This window comes from Eubalaena glacialis, chromosome 1 (genome assembly GCF_028564815.1).
Source record: "Eubalaena glacialis isolate mEubGla1 chromosome 1, mEubGla1.1.hap2.+ XY, whole genome shotgun sequence".
Lineage (NCBI taxonomy): Eukaryota > Metazoa > Chordata > Mammalia > Artiodactyla > Balaenidae > Eubalaena > Eubalaena glacialis.
In genome coordinates this window covers 226,086,387-226,103,455 of record NC_083716.1, presented here as the reverse complement: position 1 = coordinate 226,103,455, position 17,069 = coordinate 226,086,387, and the positions used below count along the sequence as shown (strand labels likewise).

General features: G+C 38.6%; 1 pseudogene; it reads left to right on the top strand.

Annotated features, from left to right (window-relative positions):
* The first annotated feature begins 252 nt into the window (after positions 1-252).
* Positions 253-16,683, top strand: LOC133092004 (proteasome subunit alpha type-2-like; annotated as a pseudogene).
* Positions 16,684-17,069: the final 386 nt, after the last annotated feature.

The following is a 17,069-nucleotide window of genomic DNA, read 5'->3' as shown; positions in this document are numbered from 1 at the left end:
TAAAGCCAGTTATGGGTACTTGAATGAGTGGAACTGAGCTGTTGCAGTGACAGACATTCTTCTGAGGCAGCCACACTGCAGTCAGAAAGTAAATTGGTCCGGGATGCTGGTGAATGGGCAGATGATAAATGTGTTGAGGAACTTTGCCAAAGAAACAGCTGAGTGAAAGGTCAAATTGCTGGCTCTCAGTGTTTTTAAAAATGGACTCCTTTCTATTCCTAGATTGGCCAAGAATGTGCTCAAAACGGAAGAATGGAAGTTCGACCAGAAGGAGGAGGGCAAGGGAGGAATGTGGTTGTGTCTTTCAGGTGCTTCCAAGTTCTGGATGTCCTTGGAGATACACAGGATCCTGCACAGGGTCCTCCGTGGACTTGTGACCTAGAGTGAGAGAAATCGCTGTGGGTTCAAGCTAAGCCCGTGCAACACTGAGAAACAAGCCATTCACCATGCGGCCCATCCCCGGCTCTTCTCTGCAGACTCCTGCTTGGAGTCCCTCCTTGCCCCCATCCTTCTCCAAGGGGCCTCTCCATGTTTGCTGCTCCAGCAGAGGTACCCGACCTTGGTGCAAAGTGACCCATTTCTGTCCCATTGGCAAATCCATGCAAACATCCCAATCATCTAAGCAGTCCTCGCCTCTAAGAGGCCCTGCCCCAGCCCAAATAGAACATGCCAAGCCAGAGATCAGGGGAGGGACACAGGGTCACAATTCCATAGTCACAAGGTTTGCCTTGAGCCAAGACTGAACATGGCTCCCTCTCTGTCGACCTGTGCTCATCCCTGGCTCCGTATTCCCTCTTTTCTTTTGTTGCCCCCAGCTTTGGGGCCCATAGAGGTGGGGTTTTCCAACTCTGACCTCTGACCTCAGTTCCTTGCTTGCATTCTCCTCCCAGTTCTGTGTGGCTCCAGAACCTTCCCTGATATTTGACCTCTTGGAATTGGCCTCAGAGTCCACTCCTCTGAACCACCCTTCCCAGCAGCTTGAAGGCTGAGACTGGACCTCATCATACCCACTTCCCTGCAGAGAAGGTGAGTGGGTTAATGGTTTCTTCTCCTGAGTATTTACTAGGGGGTCCTTGGACTACTCTGCTTTTACCCCGCTCCTCCCCTAGGTGTGAAACATCCAAGTCTTTGCAGGAGATACTCAAGAAAATAAGATCCTGTGATGAAAAATGCTTTAGAAACATTCAGAAATTTTGCAGTCTCTCCTCCCTCGTGGAGAGTCACAGTACATCTGAGCCCATTGCAGGCATGGGAAACTCCTACTGCAAAGAGACCTTTTAATTTGGTGTTTCCTAATTGTATTTGAGTGATAGAAACATTTTTTCCAGAAAGTACTTATTAACAACCCAGAGAACTAATGCTTCATAGAGGATGCTGCCTTGGCTTCATGTAAAGTTGATGCTCCGATGGGGAGAGGGTCACACCATGGTAGGTGTTTGTCCACACGGTCTTCCCACTTAGTGCTCAAGAACCCTACAGAGTGGACATTATTACCCCCATTGAATTTTCTTATTTTTTAGGCATTTTTAGGTTTACAATAAAATATCGAAGGAGGTGTAGATGTTTTCCATATACTCCCTACCCCAGCACATGCATGGCCTCCCCCATTATCAACATCACTCACCAGAATGGTACATTTTTCTTTTTTTCACCAAGGATGAACCTACATTAACACATCATAATTACTCAAAGTCCATGATTTACTTAAGGCTTCACTCTTGGTGTTATACATTCTATGGGCCTGGACAAATTTATAAAGACATCCATCCATCATTATAATACCATGCAGAATATTTTCATTGCCGTGAAAGTCCTCTGTGCTCTGCTTCTACCCCAATCCTGGCAACCGTTGGTCTTTTTACTTTCTCTGTAGTTTTGTCTTTTCCAGAATGTCATGTACTTGGACTCATACAGTATGTAGCTTTTTCAGATTGGCTTCTTTCACTTAGCAATTTGTATTTAAGTTTCCTCCATGACTTCATGGCTTGATAGCTCATTTCTTTTTAATGCTGAATAATATTCCATGGTCTGGAATTTATTTATTCATTTATTGACTGAAGGACATTTTGGTTGCTTCCAAGTTTTGGCAATTATGAATAAAGCTGCTATAAACATCCGTGTGCAGGTTTTTGTGTGGACTTATGTTTTCAACTCCTTTGGGTAAACACCAAGGAGTGTGATTGCTAGATTGTAAGGTAAGAGTATGTTAGTTTTTTAAGAAACTGCCAGATTGTCTTCCAAACTGTCTGTACCATTTTGCATTCCCACCAGCAATGAATGAGAGTTCCTGTTGCTCCACATCTTTGCCAGCACTTGCTGCTGTCAGTCATTACTTCCATTGTAAAGAGGAAGTTGAGACTCAAGAGGTGAAGTAGTTTTGCAGAGACTGTAGAGACAGGGTTTAATCCCAAGACTGCTGACCCTGAGCCTGCTGGGTGTGGATTCAATGTTCCCACTGGCAATCAGTGGTGAGGGACACTCCGCTTTATGTCTAATCTGCTGATGCCCCCTGTCAGAGTGGAGGAAAGGGGCAATGTCACCTCTCTGGACAACTGTCAGAGGGGCTAAGAAGGGGACCCAATCTATGTTGCTGTGGGGCTGACTGGTGAGTCCAGCCTGCAGAATCTGCTTTTAGGCTTTGCTTATCCCTCTCCCTCACCTCCAGCTCACCTCTGAGACCTGTCAGATGTCTCTTCAAAAGCTTTTAAAAATTCAGACTATTTTTGTCACCTCTGCCTTTACTGCCCTAGTTCAAGCCACCAAATTTTTTAAAAAAATGTATACAATTTTTAAAGGTTACTTTCCATTTACAAATTATTACAAAATATTGGCTATATTCCCTGGGTTGTACAATACATCCTTGAGCCCATCTTACACCCAATATTTTGTACCTCCCCCTCCCCCACCCCTATATAGCCCTTCCCTCCCCACCCCACCGGTAACCAGTAGTTTGTTCTCTATATCTGAGTCTGTCAAGCCACCAAAATTTATTGCCTGGATATCATAAAGGTCCTTTAGCTGGCCATTTCCATTCTTGCTTTACTACAGTTCATTCTGTAACAATAAGAGTGATCTTTTTGAAATAATAATCACATCATGACACTTCTTTTCTCAAAAGCCTCCAAAAGCTTCCCATCACACATATATCAAGTTCAAATTCTTTATCATCATCTGCATGAACCTGGCTCAAGCCAACATCTCTACCTTCAGGTTGCTCTCCCCTTTGGTTTACTGTGGCCATATTGGCTTTCACCCCTGATTTGTGATGGAGCCCAGCCAAGATAAGCAGACACCTAGCTAAGCCCCCTGGACATATGGGCAACACAAGCTCAGTGCTATATTCCACAGAGGTTCCATGCTTGTTTGTTATAGGCACCATTTGGCAATAAAGAGCCAATTATCTGTTATTGTACAACCCAGGGAATATAGCCAATATTTTATAATAACTATAAATGGAGTATAACTTTTAAAAATTGTGAATCACTATATTGTTTACCTGTAACTTATATAATATTGTACGTCTGTACTTCAATTAAAAAAAAAGAATGTTAAAAAAAAAGCCAACTGTCTGACTTCCTCACTTTACTCATTTATATTTGAATGTCTCCTACTCAAAGTGGTTGTTCCTGACTGTTCCATCATTTTCTATTTCTTTATTTTTTTATTATTATTCTTTAATAAAATAAATTTATTTATTTATATTATTACCATATTTATATTTCTTCAGAAATTCTTTCTATTTCCTTACCTTGCTTTAGTTTCTTTTAGCAGTTATCAGTACCTAAAGTGATAGTATATATTTATTATCTACTTATTTATTGTCAGTCTCTCTCAATAAACTACCTGAGGGCAGGGGTTCTGTCTTATTCATTACTGTATCCCCAAGGTTGTGCAGATAAGTGGCTCAATAAATATTTGTTGAATAAAGGACTGCTTTAAATTCCTTCTACCTCAGCCTGTATGTTACCTTCAGGAGGCCTCCTCTGATTCCCCCTACTCAGTAGTAATGCACTCATATACTCAGGCTTGGTACTTCTTTACTCTCTAGTACTTCCCTGGCTTAGCACTTTCATGCTGCTTGTCTATTTATCTGTATTCACCTCTAGACAATGAGTTCCTGGAGACCAGGGGCTCTGTGTTGGTTGTCCTTTTATCCCTAGAGTTTAGCACCAAGGCTTTGTATATGGCGATGGATGCTAAATATTTTCTGAAGGTATGAGTATATACTCAGCACACAGTCTTTTCCAGGATGAATGAGTTTGTCTATTGTGCTAAGGAAGATGCAACTAGAGAGAAAAATACCCCAAAAAAGGAGAATAAGGTGCCCTTATGTTCATTTGTTTTATTGTATAGGATCTATTTTATAAAAATTGAAAAAAGTTACTTTTAGTTGGCTGAACTGTCTACCCACAGATGATTTAAAATTGTCCCTGAAGAAGGAATGACGCAGAAAAATAAGAATAACTGGTGTTGATGTGTGAATTATACCCCTCAAAAACACTCAGCAGCCTGCATATCAGTTACATCAGGCTCCTCTTAGTTACTGTATTTATGATGTGGACTTGAATTCAGAAGACTAAATATAGCTTCAAAAGCCCCAGGCAATTTATAAGAGAGATTGCCAAAAGTTTATCTCAGGGTTTCCATCTAGCTCCCATTCGAGCCTGTCCCTTTTAATCTGGTTTTATCTGGATAAACTGGGAGCAAGAAGCATTTTATTAAAGATATCCTTATTTAAGGTTAAAATATACCTACACCTGTGACTTGCAGTGCAGAGCATATTCAAAGCTGATTTCGTTTGTTTGTTTTTGTCATTTTTCTCCCTCCCTTTCTTCCTTTCTCCCTTCCTTCTTCCCTCCTTCCTTCTTTTTTTCTTTCCTCCCTCCCTCCCTTCTTTCCTTCCTTCCTTCCTTCCTCTCTTTTCTCCCTTTCCCCCCTTTCCCCCTTCTCCTTCTCCTTCTCCCCCTCCTCCTCCTCCTTCTTGGGCCACTGAAGCCTCATTAAACGAGTGGAAATACAACCACAACAGTAATTAGATCACTTGACAGTGAGATTGGTAACCAAGGTCCATGCTGAAGTCAGTCACTATTCCAAAGGGCAAGTCGTAAAAGCAAGTCTGTGTTGCCTTGGAAGAGTCCAAAGCTTTTGTTCAGTTTTGGGAAAAAGTCCAAGGTCATGGTGTGACGATGTGATCTGTCCTATTGTTTTCTAAGTAGAAAGACTGAAAAGAATTATAGACATGAGTAGCTAATGGAGTAATGAATTATTCATACCTGTACACAATTTTCTAATGCAAGACTGTGAATGTGGGTAACTAAGGGCCAAAAGTATATCTTCTTAGTATAGGCTCAGAGTTATGTTCACTCTCTTACTGTCTGCCACAATGTAGTATGCAGAGGTGTTGATCATCTTGATATTCCAAAAAATAATACACTAGTCTACAACATCAATGACATTGTGCCCATTGGACTTAGGTGAACAGGAAATACCAGTTACTTTAGGTACCTTACTAAAGCAAATGTGAGTCAGTGAGTGGGAAGAACTTCAATTTCTGGTATCAATAACTGTATCAGTTAGGATTCAGTCATGAAAGCAGATATCCATCATTTTAGCAGAAATAATTTAATATAAAGAATTTGTTGGACAGGATGGAAGGTTGAAAAGGCTAAAAGGGAATCATCATGTGTCACAGAGGTAGTTCACAGTCTTATGGAAAAGAGGAAAGAAGTTGGAGTTATTGGAACCTAGAATCTTGGAGGAGGAATATTCCAGAGCTTGGCCTGGGCCTCTGACGAGTTTCAGGACTTGGGGGTTGGGGAAGCGGTGGCCCTGCAGAGTTACTGACATTCAGACCTTCCACCAATGGAAGAACGAGAGAAATAACAGTAGGAACTATTGTTGGACAGAAAATGAAGGTTCATTCAAGGCTGTTGGAACATCAATTTATACTTACCATATTGGGAAATTTATTCGACTTGATGTATTTTATGAATGGGCTGAAGAAGTAAATATATAAGATGAGGTAATATTCAAGAAAATATAGGATATATTTCATGCAGATATAGCTCATTTTTATTCCACTTTAGCATCGATGTTGGCAGAGATGAAATGCCTACCGAAAACAAGTAGAAAATCAATAGAAATACAGTGACTGATTCCTGGAGGTGAGAGGCAGCGACCCACGGGCCCAGCACATGGTGGGAAATATAGAGAAGCATCTGAGCCAGACAAGAACTTAGTTCAAATCTCAGCTTTATCACAAGCTGTGACATTATTCACATTATTAAACCTTGAGATTATTATTACACCATCACACATTGATTTTATAGAGTTAAAATTTAAGTGCCATTATTCCTCCTGCACTTATCACATGCTTCATTCTGAGCCTGCTCTTTCCCTAAAGGTCTCCTGTATAATAACCATGAACCACCTGTCTTTTTCTGATCTCTAATAATAATTTTTTTATGATGAAGATACTTATGTGGATGATATATGAATATAGCAAGAATACTATTGTTTTCTTGAATGTGAATTGAAAAATTGTAGTATTTTTAATGATATTATCTTATGATACATGGTTTTATTTATTATTATGATTTTAAAAAATTTTTATTAGAGTGTAGTTGCTTTACAGTGTTGTTAGTTTCTACTGTACAGCAAAGTGAATCAGTTATATATAGACTCTAGTAATTATTTATGATTCTCCCTTTTTTCCCCAGTAGATGCCAAGAGTTTGGATCTCTTTAGGATGAACTCCTGTAACTGATTCACTTTCTAGACACACACCCAAACTTGGGACATTCCAGATTGAATACTGAATACAAAGGGTTAGAGGCTACCAGGCAGATGTTCCTCAGGGGTCTATTAGTCAGAGTCTCAATGAGAGTGATAATAGTAACAACCACAGCAATGACCCCCCTAAAGACAGGGGGAAAGGAAGAGAGTTTTGAAATAAAATGAAGATATAGAATTCAGAAGATACAGATTTACATAAACTTTAGAAAAAGGAGTCAGAGAACAAGAATTGGTCTTGGTGACTCTAGGCATTTCCCAAAGATTGGGGTTCCAATTTCAAGAGACCAAAATTTTATCCGTCTAGAGAACGACAGGGCAATTCATCAGCTTTCCAAAGCTTGTTGAGAATATCTCTGTTTAACTCTTATCCGATATTCATCAGGCATCTACTTTTTGCTGTAATTTGCTTTCCTTAGCAAACTTGTACTCTAGGAAGTGCCCTCTGCTAGTGTTGTCGTGCATAGGCTAGGTCCTTCTCTCATGATGTTAACAACTGGTTTTCTGTTACTAATCAGTCCTGTGTGAATTTGGGTGATGATGTTACACTGAGGCCTAAGCTGGGGCAGGACTAGCATCAAATTAATTAGTTTCCCACATCAATAGTGTACATGTGGATATGTTAAGAGGTCCCAAAAGTCCTTCTTACCCCAAATTATCTTTCTTACCCACTTACTATAATACCTGAAATGCTACTATTAGATTTATGCCATTAGACTATAGTTCCAGAGGTCACCATCATGTAAATTATATTTAACCTCAAAAACTCTTATTGGGTGAACTTTTAGTGTAAAGCATTGTGATGGGTGCTCTGAGTAAAAGAACAAAAGAAAAATTAGGATGACGATAAAGTAAGTTTACCTCTCTCAGGAGCTACAAAACAAACTATAAGGTACAATGAAATGAAATCTTAATAGTATATCAAAAAATGCTGAAAGGCGTGGCAAGGACCTTTATGAAATAGAAATTCAGAGAATCAAGTGATCTGTGGGTGTTGGAGTGGACGGTTACTTGAATGGAGATTTCAGAGGAAGACCAAGTAACCCATTAGCAATCATCAGTCTAGGCTTGATCTGTTAATTAGATATCTAGTTTCCCTGGAAAGAAGAGGATTTAGAATAGATCAGATGACCCAGGAGACTAAACAATGAGACAGCCTGGGTGGGAGGCCCCAGGACCAATATCAAAGGGGGCTGAACTGTGGCATGGCCAGAAAGTTTCCAGGGGCACATTTGTTTGACTTTTTTGACTATTGTCAGAGCTTTGTTGAACTGTGACCCAGGGGTTACTTGGTGCACTTGAACCTCTGTTTGAATAAGTATGATTAAATAGTGGAATGGCTCTGTGCATAACCTGGTAAAGTCCTTGGAAATCAGGAAGTAAAAGACAAACTGGAAATGATCACTTTTAATATGTTGTAAGTAAATTATTATTTACTGCATGTTTGTGTCCCTCCCAAATTCATACGTTGATGCCCTAACCCCCAGTGTGATGGTGTTTGGAGGTGGGGCCTTTGGAAGTTCATTAGGCTTAGATGAAGTCATGATGGTGAACTCCCAGGTGCGATTAGTGTCCTTAAAAAACAAGAAAGAGACCAGAGCTCTCTCTCTCTCTCTCTCTCTCTCTTTCCATCACATGAGGATATAGCAAGAAGGCAGCCATCTGCAAACCAGAAAGGTGGTCTTGGTCAGACACCGAATCTGCTGGCACTTTGATCTTGGATCTCCCAGAAATAAACGTCCGTTGTTTAAGCCATCCAGTTGGTGGTATTTGATATAGTAGCCTGAACTAAGACACAAATCAATACAAAACACACCATGAAAGGGACTGCATTCCTTTAGCATTTTCCAAAGAGAAGAAAACTCACAACAAAGATTGGCTATTACTTGACAGGAAGAAAAACTCCTGTTTTTAGTTTTCCAGTCAACTTGACAATGAATTTGGAGTTTTCACAGCTTAAACTTTCTTTGGGTTGAAATCATCATCAGGCGGGGGAGGAGTAAGACGTCATGACCCACACAGACTCACGAGGGCATCTGGGTCATTTTACCCAGGCCATTACCATTCTCTTCCTACTCCTCTGAAAGGAACAGAGGCTTTGATGTCAGGTGCAGATGAGTCATCTTTCCTCTCGGGGCCTCTGCCTGGGATATGCAGGCTGCCTTTGCAGGAGCTATTCTGTTAGTCATTCACAAAAAAGGGCATATTGGAAAAGCTGAAGGGAAATGCTTGGATGAAAAAGAAATTAAATTTCTGTTTTCAAAGCAGAGAACCCACTTGCTTGCTCACAAATACAGTCTCATCCACTACCAGGCACCCTAAGGGCACACAGTAAATACTTGTTGATTAACTGACAAAAGCATCTGGGTCCTTGTAAATCTTGGTGCTGAAACTGAGTTTTCAGGTATGATTATGTGGTTGGAATACAGAGGTTTGTGCTTATTTACTCCTTAGAGCCGTGGAATGTCACTCAGGTTCATCAGATTTACATAAAGAAGTTAATAACATCCCTGGCTCCATTATCATAAACATTCTGAAAGCAAAATGAATAAGGACTTTTCTGGAGCTTTATCTGCAGGCCACATTCAGTGGAAGGAAAATTGAACTGTGTTCTAAGAATAATTCTTTGTTTTGCTCCAAAGCCCTCATCAATCTTTCAACCTATTTGAGAACCTGTTAGGGAAAACAATAAAAATATCTCCTTACTCGCCAGCAATGTAGAGGAATGATCAAGAATGAATAAAAGGAATTCCTCCAGCCTGAGACAGGATGTATCATTATTGCTTTGCTTCCATTGAACTGGTAGGGAATCTGAGACCCAGAAAGGGATGGTGAACTAGCCAGTGATACCGAGGAACTATGGTCTAAGCCTTCTTCTCTTCTTTACCCTCTTGGGGGATCTCTATGGCTTTGTAGACCATACATGTCGATGACTCTTACATTTCTTTCTCTAGCCCTAGGGTCCAACTGCATATACAACTTTGTGCTTTACACCTTTACTTGAAGATCTGATTGGTATTTAAGTCTTCATATTCAAAGTGGAACTCATGACTTTTGCCCCCAAATTGCTCTTTCCTTGTCTCCCTTAGGAGGGACCACCATTTGTAGTTATTTAAGCCAAAATGTCTAAGAGTCATCTTTGGTTTTCCTGGCCTCATTCTCTACATCCAATTCATGAGTAAGACTTTAAATTTATATCTTTATTTCCATCTCTCCATGTCCAATGTCAATACTCTAATGTAAACCATCGCCACTTCTCACTGAGTTGACAACAGTAGCTCTGAACTGGTCTCTCTTCTTTTTTTTAAATTTATTTAATTTATTTATTATTTATTTTTGGCTGCATTGGGTCTTCGTTGCTGCGCGCAGGCTTCTCTACTTGCCGTGAGCGGGGGCTACTCTTCATTGCGGTGCGCGAGCTTTTCATTGCGGTGTCTTCTCCTGTTGCAGAGCACGGGCTCTAGGCACGCGGGCTTCAGTAGTTGTGGCACGTGGGCTCAGTAGTTGTGGCTCGCGGGCTCTAGAGCTCAGGCTTAGTAGTTGTGGTGCACGGGCTTAGTTGCTCCGCGGCATGTGGGATCTTCCCGGACCAGGGCTCAAACCCATGTCCCCTGCATTGGCAGGCAGATTCTTAACGACTGCACCACCAGGGAAGCCCTCTTCTTTCATTCTTGACTCCTGTAATCTATTCTCCACTGTGAAAGTTAATGTGAAACTCTAAAAATATTAACCAGATCTTTTTACCCTGGTTCTTGTTTTAAAATGTCCACTGGCTTCCCATTGTTTTTCAGGTGACATTCAAACCTCCCATCATGGCAGCAGGGTCTTACATGATCTGGTTTATCTCCCTCCTCTTTCATCTTCTTGCTCTGGTTTCCTTTAGTCCTCCCATGCACCAATCTTGCCCTACCTCAAGATCTTTGCACCTGCTATTTCCTCTGCTGGGAATCTTTCCCCTTCTCACAGAGCTGTCTCTTTTCCATCTTTTAAGTATCAGTTCTAAGGCCCCTTCCTCAAGAAGTCATCTCTGAATACTCTTTCTAAATTAGTGTTCCCCTGCCCACCCTTAATCCCTATTCATCATATCACTCAGTTTAATTGCTTTGTAAGACTAATCACAAATGGCAATTATCCAGCTTATTCATTTACTTGTTTTTTGAATTTCCACCACCTCCCTGCCTCTTTCCAAGTAGGTTGTAAGCTCTAGGTGAGCAAATGCCTTGTCTGTCTTCAAAGAGGCAGTGTGGAGCTCTCACATCCTGGAGACAGATTTCTTGCATTCCAAGTCCAGCCTTGCCACTTTCTCAGTATGTGGCCCTGGAGAAATTGTTTAACCTCTCTGTTGTCCATTGCTAAATGATGGCCACGAAAGTTCCTGCTTCATAAAATTGTTCTGAAGAGCTCACTACTCATAAGATATCCCTGGCACAAGAGTACATCCTCAGCAAATGTTAGCTGTCTTTATTGTTAATCACATACTTGCTTAACATGTATTTGCTAAATGAACAATACATTAACTTTATGTATTCAAGGAAGACTTCTGCTATGTCACAGAATTTGGAATATGCATCGCAAGGGGTTCTCGCCTGGGGGCTGAGAGTACAGTTCTGTCATCCTCAGAAGCTGTTTGGAAGCTGGCTGGGAGAGCTGCAGCTGTGGAGAAAGGCGGGAGTTGGCATGTTGAAATGGAAAATGTTAATAATAGAAGCCCAAGTTTATTTAGTGCTTATTCTGTGCTAAGTACTGTGACCCATTTTTCTATTTTTTCCCTCAAAATGACTGATGCATTACTGTGACGTTATATTATGAAGCACTTCTTATGGCTCCTATTACACCAACCTTCTGCAGAAAACAGAAGGCTCATACAGTCCATTCCCCTACCCGAATACTCTGCTCATCCTCTACACCATGCCTAGTTACCACCCATCTTCAACTCTCAACCACAATGCCATTTCCTTAGGGAAGTCTCATCTGACCCTGATGGAATGCTCCAGATCTCCCTGTAATATGTGCTCATCATGCCACCTACCTTTCCTTTCTTGCATGCTCCAAACTTACATTAATTTACATGATTATTTAATTAATCTTCTGACTTGATTCTATACTTTGTGAGGTCAGGTTTCTGTCTTGTTTTTCTCACCATTTTATCCCCAGAGTCCAGCAACACCCCTTCCCAGTGCTTGGCACACAGGATATACTTACTGAATAAGAAGTGGGTATCAATACTGCAGCAGAATGAACGTCCCTCCCAAACCTAACTGTGACTCTTCTTTGAAGACTGAAAAATGCAAAAGCCAGTTTTATTTGAATTGAATTTTTGTGCTTATCAACTCCTATGCTTCTCATTTCTTTCCCAACTGAATTTAACCCAAGATAATGATGAAAAACAAAATTTGTCTTAAGCTCTAAAAGAAAAGAGAAGTCACAGAAAGAAGGAAATTGAAGAGAGATAGCAGAGGGAAGTGAAAGATAAAACCAGGACACTTTCTAGCATCTTTAAATTTTTATTCTATTGAGAATATTTAAGAAAAAATGATAAATAATTGTATTTTCCTCTTTGCAACTAAAAAGACACAGTCTCAACTGAATCTTATACAGAGTTATCTGTACGTTCATTATAACTCCTCTAGAAGAAAAGCTTGATTTTCTTTAAAATTTTAAGTTCTGCTGACAGCATGAAACATAGAAATGAAAAAATAGCACTGGTCCAATTAACATTATTTCTCAAGAGTCTGGCTCAACAAAAAAATAAACTCAAAAGAAAGAATAATCAAAGAATAATCAAATAATCAAAGAATAATCAATAGCAATATTTTTTATCATTTGATAACAAAGGTCATTCAGTACTTTATTATTCCCATTAAAATAAGAATTACTTTAATTCATTGTGAATCACATAAATGGTTTTGATCGTTCATGCCAGTGATTTCCACTAGGGCTGATGGAATTCAGAGAAAAACACCCAATATCACAATGATGGCAAAAGTGAGGAAATGACAAAAAGAAACTTGTTTACTCGCTCAAGTGATGGTTTATGAGAAGGAGAAGTGCTTCTGAGGGGAGAGATCAGATTGTACCTCTAAGAGGAGTTCAGAAGGAAACATGACAGGTTTGAATTCAAAGACAGTTTGTTAGACATTGATCAAGTCCAATTGTGAAGAGACCTATTTCAAATGTAAAGCCAGATCTCTTGTTTGGATTTGAATTTTTCCTAGCCTTTAACAAATTAATATTTTAAGCAGCAATAAGATTTTCAGAAGGGCATATGAAAGTTATATTTGACATTTGGGATTAGATGTAAGAACAATAAACTGAAATTACATTATTGATAAAATTACTGGGAGATCTCCTAATATGCATTGAAGCCAAAAAAGAGAAATTTACATGAGAAAATTCTTTCTGAACCAGTGTTCAAGCTGAAAAATATGGAGGGAAATGGCAGAAGAGAGTACCAGGAAAAAAATAAAATGAATCAAAGTGAAGAACTTCAGAATAGGTGGGGAGTCTAGAATTCACCTTTTTAGTTTTTTAAAAGTTTTTTTTTAATTTATTTTAATTTATACAAGCAATTTATAAACTTTCTATATTTATTCTACAGCAATATATCTCTTTGAACTCTCTATCTAATTAGTCAGTTTTGGAAAACTGTATTTTCCTACATAATTATCCATTTCATCTACTTTTTCAAATGTATTTGTATAGAGGTCTGCAAATTAATCTTATTTTAAAAGTATTCTATTTCAATGATTATTTCCCCCAATGCATTAAATTTGTGTAAGTGTGCTTTCTCCTACAATTAAGTTAGTGTTTTATTCATTTTGTTAATGTTTAAAAAATAATATTTTGTCTTACTAATTAGATATGCTGCTTTTCTGTCATCTTCCTCATTAATTTCTGTTTTTATAGTTATTATTTCTTTCCTTATTTTATATTTTGGTTTATTTATTTATTTTTTTAAAGCTTTTTAAAAGAATTATTTATTTTATTTTATTTATTTTTGGCTGTGTTGGGTCTCTGTTGCTGTGCGTAGGTTTTCTCTAGTTGCGGCGAGCAAGGGCTACTCTTTGTTGCGATGCGCAGGCTTCTCATTGCGGTGGCTTCTCTTGTTGCGGAGCACAGGCTCTAGATGTGCGGGTTTCAGTAGTTGTGGCTCGCGGGCTCAGTAGTTGTGGCGCATGGGCTTAGTCACTCCGTGGCATGTGGGATCTTCCCAGAGCAGGGCTCGAACCCGTATCCCCTGCATTGGCAGATGGATTCTTAACCACTGCACCACCAGGGAAGCCCATGGTTTATTTTTTGTTGTCGTGGTGGTGGGTTTTTTTTTTTCTTTTTGGATTTTATGAGTTGGGAGTTTAGCTTTAAAAAAATTTTTTTTTGTATTGATAAAGTATTTAAGACTTCGAATTTTCCTCTATTAACAGATTTAAATTTATCCCACAGATTCTGAATTGTAGTGTTTCAACCAATTATAAAGATTAATGAGGAACGGTGAGTCTTCTTTTGGCTTCTCTTACCTATATATTAGGTTCTATATCAAAATCTCTCAAGCACTCAGTTTTGCTATCATAATTCTTTAATAATATGGCTTGTAATACTGATTTCAGTGTACAGACATTAGAAAGTTTAATAGATTTTTGGAGGTTTTATGAATGATAAGTAAGCCCATTTGGTCATGTCTTAGAGAGTAATAAATATCTGAGTCAAAAATAATATAATAATTTTTAGAAGTTCTGTTATTTCGGTTATAAAGCTCTTTGTACTTAATAGCTATTTGATAGCAGTGTTTTTCAACTGAAAAATTTTAAAACAAACTTTTTATTTTGGAATGATTTCATATTTACAGAACTGTTACAAAGATAACACAGAGTTCCCATATAGTCTTCAACCAATTTCCCCTGTTGTTAATATCTTAGGTTATCATGGTACATCTGTCAAAACTGAGAACCAATATTGGTACACTATACTGTGAACTATGCTCCAGACTGTATTTGGATTTTTCAGTTTTCCATTAATGTTCTTTCTGTTCCAAGATCCAATCCAGGGGATCACATAACATTTAGTTGTCATAGCTCCTTAGTCTCCTCTGGCCTGTGCCAGTTAAATAGCAGCTTTCAAATTTCCAGGAGGAAGGGTCTTTCAGCTTTTTAAAAAATACTTTATTAATAATTACTGATTTTATTGCATTGTCATCAGAGAGTTATTTTTCTATCTTATGCAACTTACTATTGTTTTCCTTGTGACCTAATATTTGATCACTTTTGTAAATAGACTATGTGTTCCTGAGAAGAAAATGTGTTTTCTATTATCAGGGTTAAAATTCAGTATAGGTCTGTAAGAGCTATCTTATTAAATATGTTATTTAGGTCTTCTATATATTTATTTATTGTCTATTGATTTATCTTGTACTGAGAGTGGAAATCTATTATTAGTATGTTTCTATTTCTCTTTGCATCTCCTACGGTTTTGCTTAATAAAACTAGCTTCTACCTTATTTAGTGCTTTGATGCTCAGAGATGTTTGATCTTTTTTGGGAATTTTAAGACAGTATTTATATGGACCTTGGTTATCTTTAATGAATTTTGGCTTGAATTCTATTTATTTGAGACATCAGAATCTGAAAACTTGCTTTCTTATTATTTCCATTTTCCTAGTATATTTTTTCCCATTTCATTTAAACCTCTGAATCACTTTGTTTTACATGTGTCCCTTGAATACAGCATAAAGTTAGGTATTGCTCTGTGAATATAATTGAGATTTATTTCTTTTAATAGGTGAGTTAAGTCCATTCACATTTATTGATAGGGTTTTTGTGTTTGGTCTTAACTTTTTCAAATTATTTTCTAGGTACTATACTGTTTTCCGTGTTTCTTTATGTGATGTGTTTTTTTTTCTTTAATTTTTTTTTTTCCTTTTGATATTTAGGAAGGTTTTACTTTTCTAGTAGTTACTTTTGCACTGTTATCTTTTTGAAAGGCCTCCGTTCCTCTGTTTTATTATTTAATCTTCACTATCTGGTTTGGGAGTTTTTAATGTTATCCTTTGATACCCACCAACTGCCTACTCAACAATCAGTGAACTCACTCTGCTTTCCTCACTGATGAGTGGGCATGTGAGTTGTTTCTAGTTTTTGGCAATTATGAATAAAGCTACTATAAACGACAAAAAAGGGATCTCCAGGTAAAGATAGTGGGGCACATTTATAGCTTTTCGCTGACCGCATTCAGCCTGTATCTAAAACTTGTCCAGATTGAATATGCTTTGTCTGCTGTAGCTGGAAGAGCCCCTTCAGTGGGAATTATAGCTGCAAATGGTGTGGTATCAGCAACTGAGAAGAAACAGAAATCCATTCTGTAAGATGAGTGAAATGTGCACAAAGTGGAAGTGATGACCAAGCATAGAGGTTTGGTGTACGGTGGCATAAGTCCAGATCTCAGAGTGCGGGTGCACAGAGCTGGAAAACTAGTTCAGCAATCTGTCTTGTTTACCAAGAACCCATTCTCACAACTCTGCTAGTACAGAGCTTAACTTCTGTGATGCAAGAATACACCCAGTCAGGTGGTGTGTCTCCACTTGGAGGTTTTTTTTTTAATTACTTGTGGTTGGAATGAGGGATGGCCATATTTATTTCAGTCAGATCCATCTGGACCTTACTTTGCCTGGAAAGTCACATCAATGGGAAAGAACTATGTGAATGGGAAACCTTTCCTTGAGAAAAGACATAACCAAGATCTAGAACTTGAAGATGCCACTCATATAGCCAAATTAATCCTAAAGGAAAGTTTGGAAGGGCAAAGGACAGAAGATTACATAGAAGTTGGAATCTTCAGTGAAGCCAGGTTTACAAGTCTTACTCCAGCTGAAGTTAAGGATTACTTAGCTGCCCTAGCATAATAATAAAGTGACTGAAAAATCCAGAATTTCAGATAATCTATCTACTTAAACATATCTAAATTATACTTTGTCTTGTCAACTTTTTGCATACTTATTTCTACATAGTTTAATGGACTGATATTTTTAAAATGACACATAAATCATAATAAATTGTTAAAAAAAGTTCCCCACACCCTTTTATATCTCCATTCTTTCCTCAATGGTCTTCCCACTGATTAGAGAACACCTCTGCCATAGTGTGTGACTCCTACTTTTTGTTCAAAACTCAGCTCTGAAGGAAACTCATTTATGAAATTTTCCTGGAACTCCCCCCAGGCTGGATTAGGTGCCCCTCTTATATTCAGCCCTGTAGCACAAAATTTGAAGCCTCCCAATAAATCTAATCA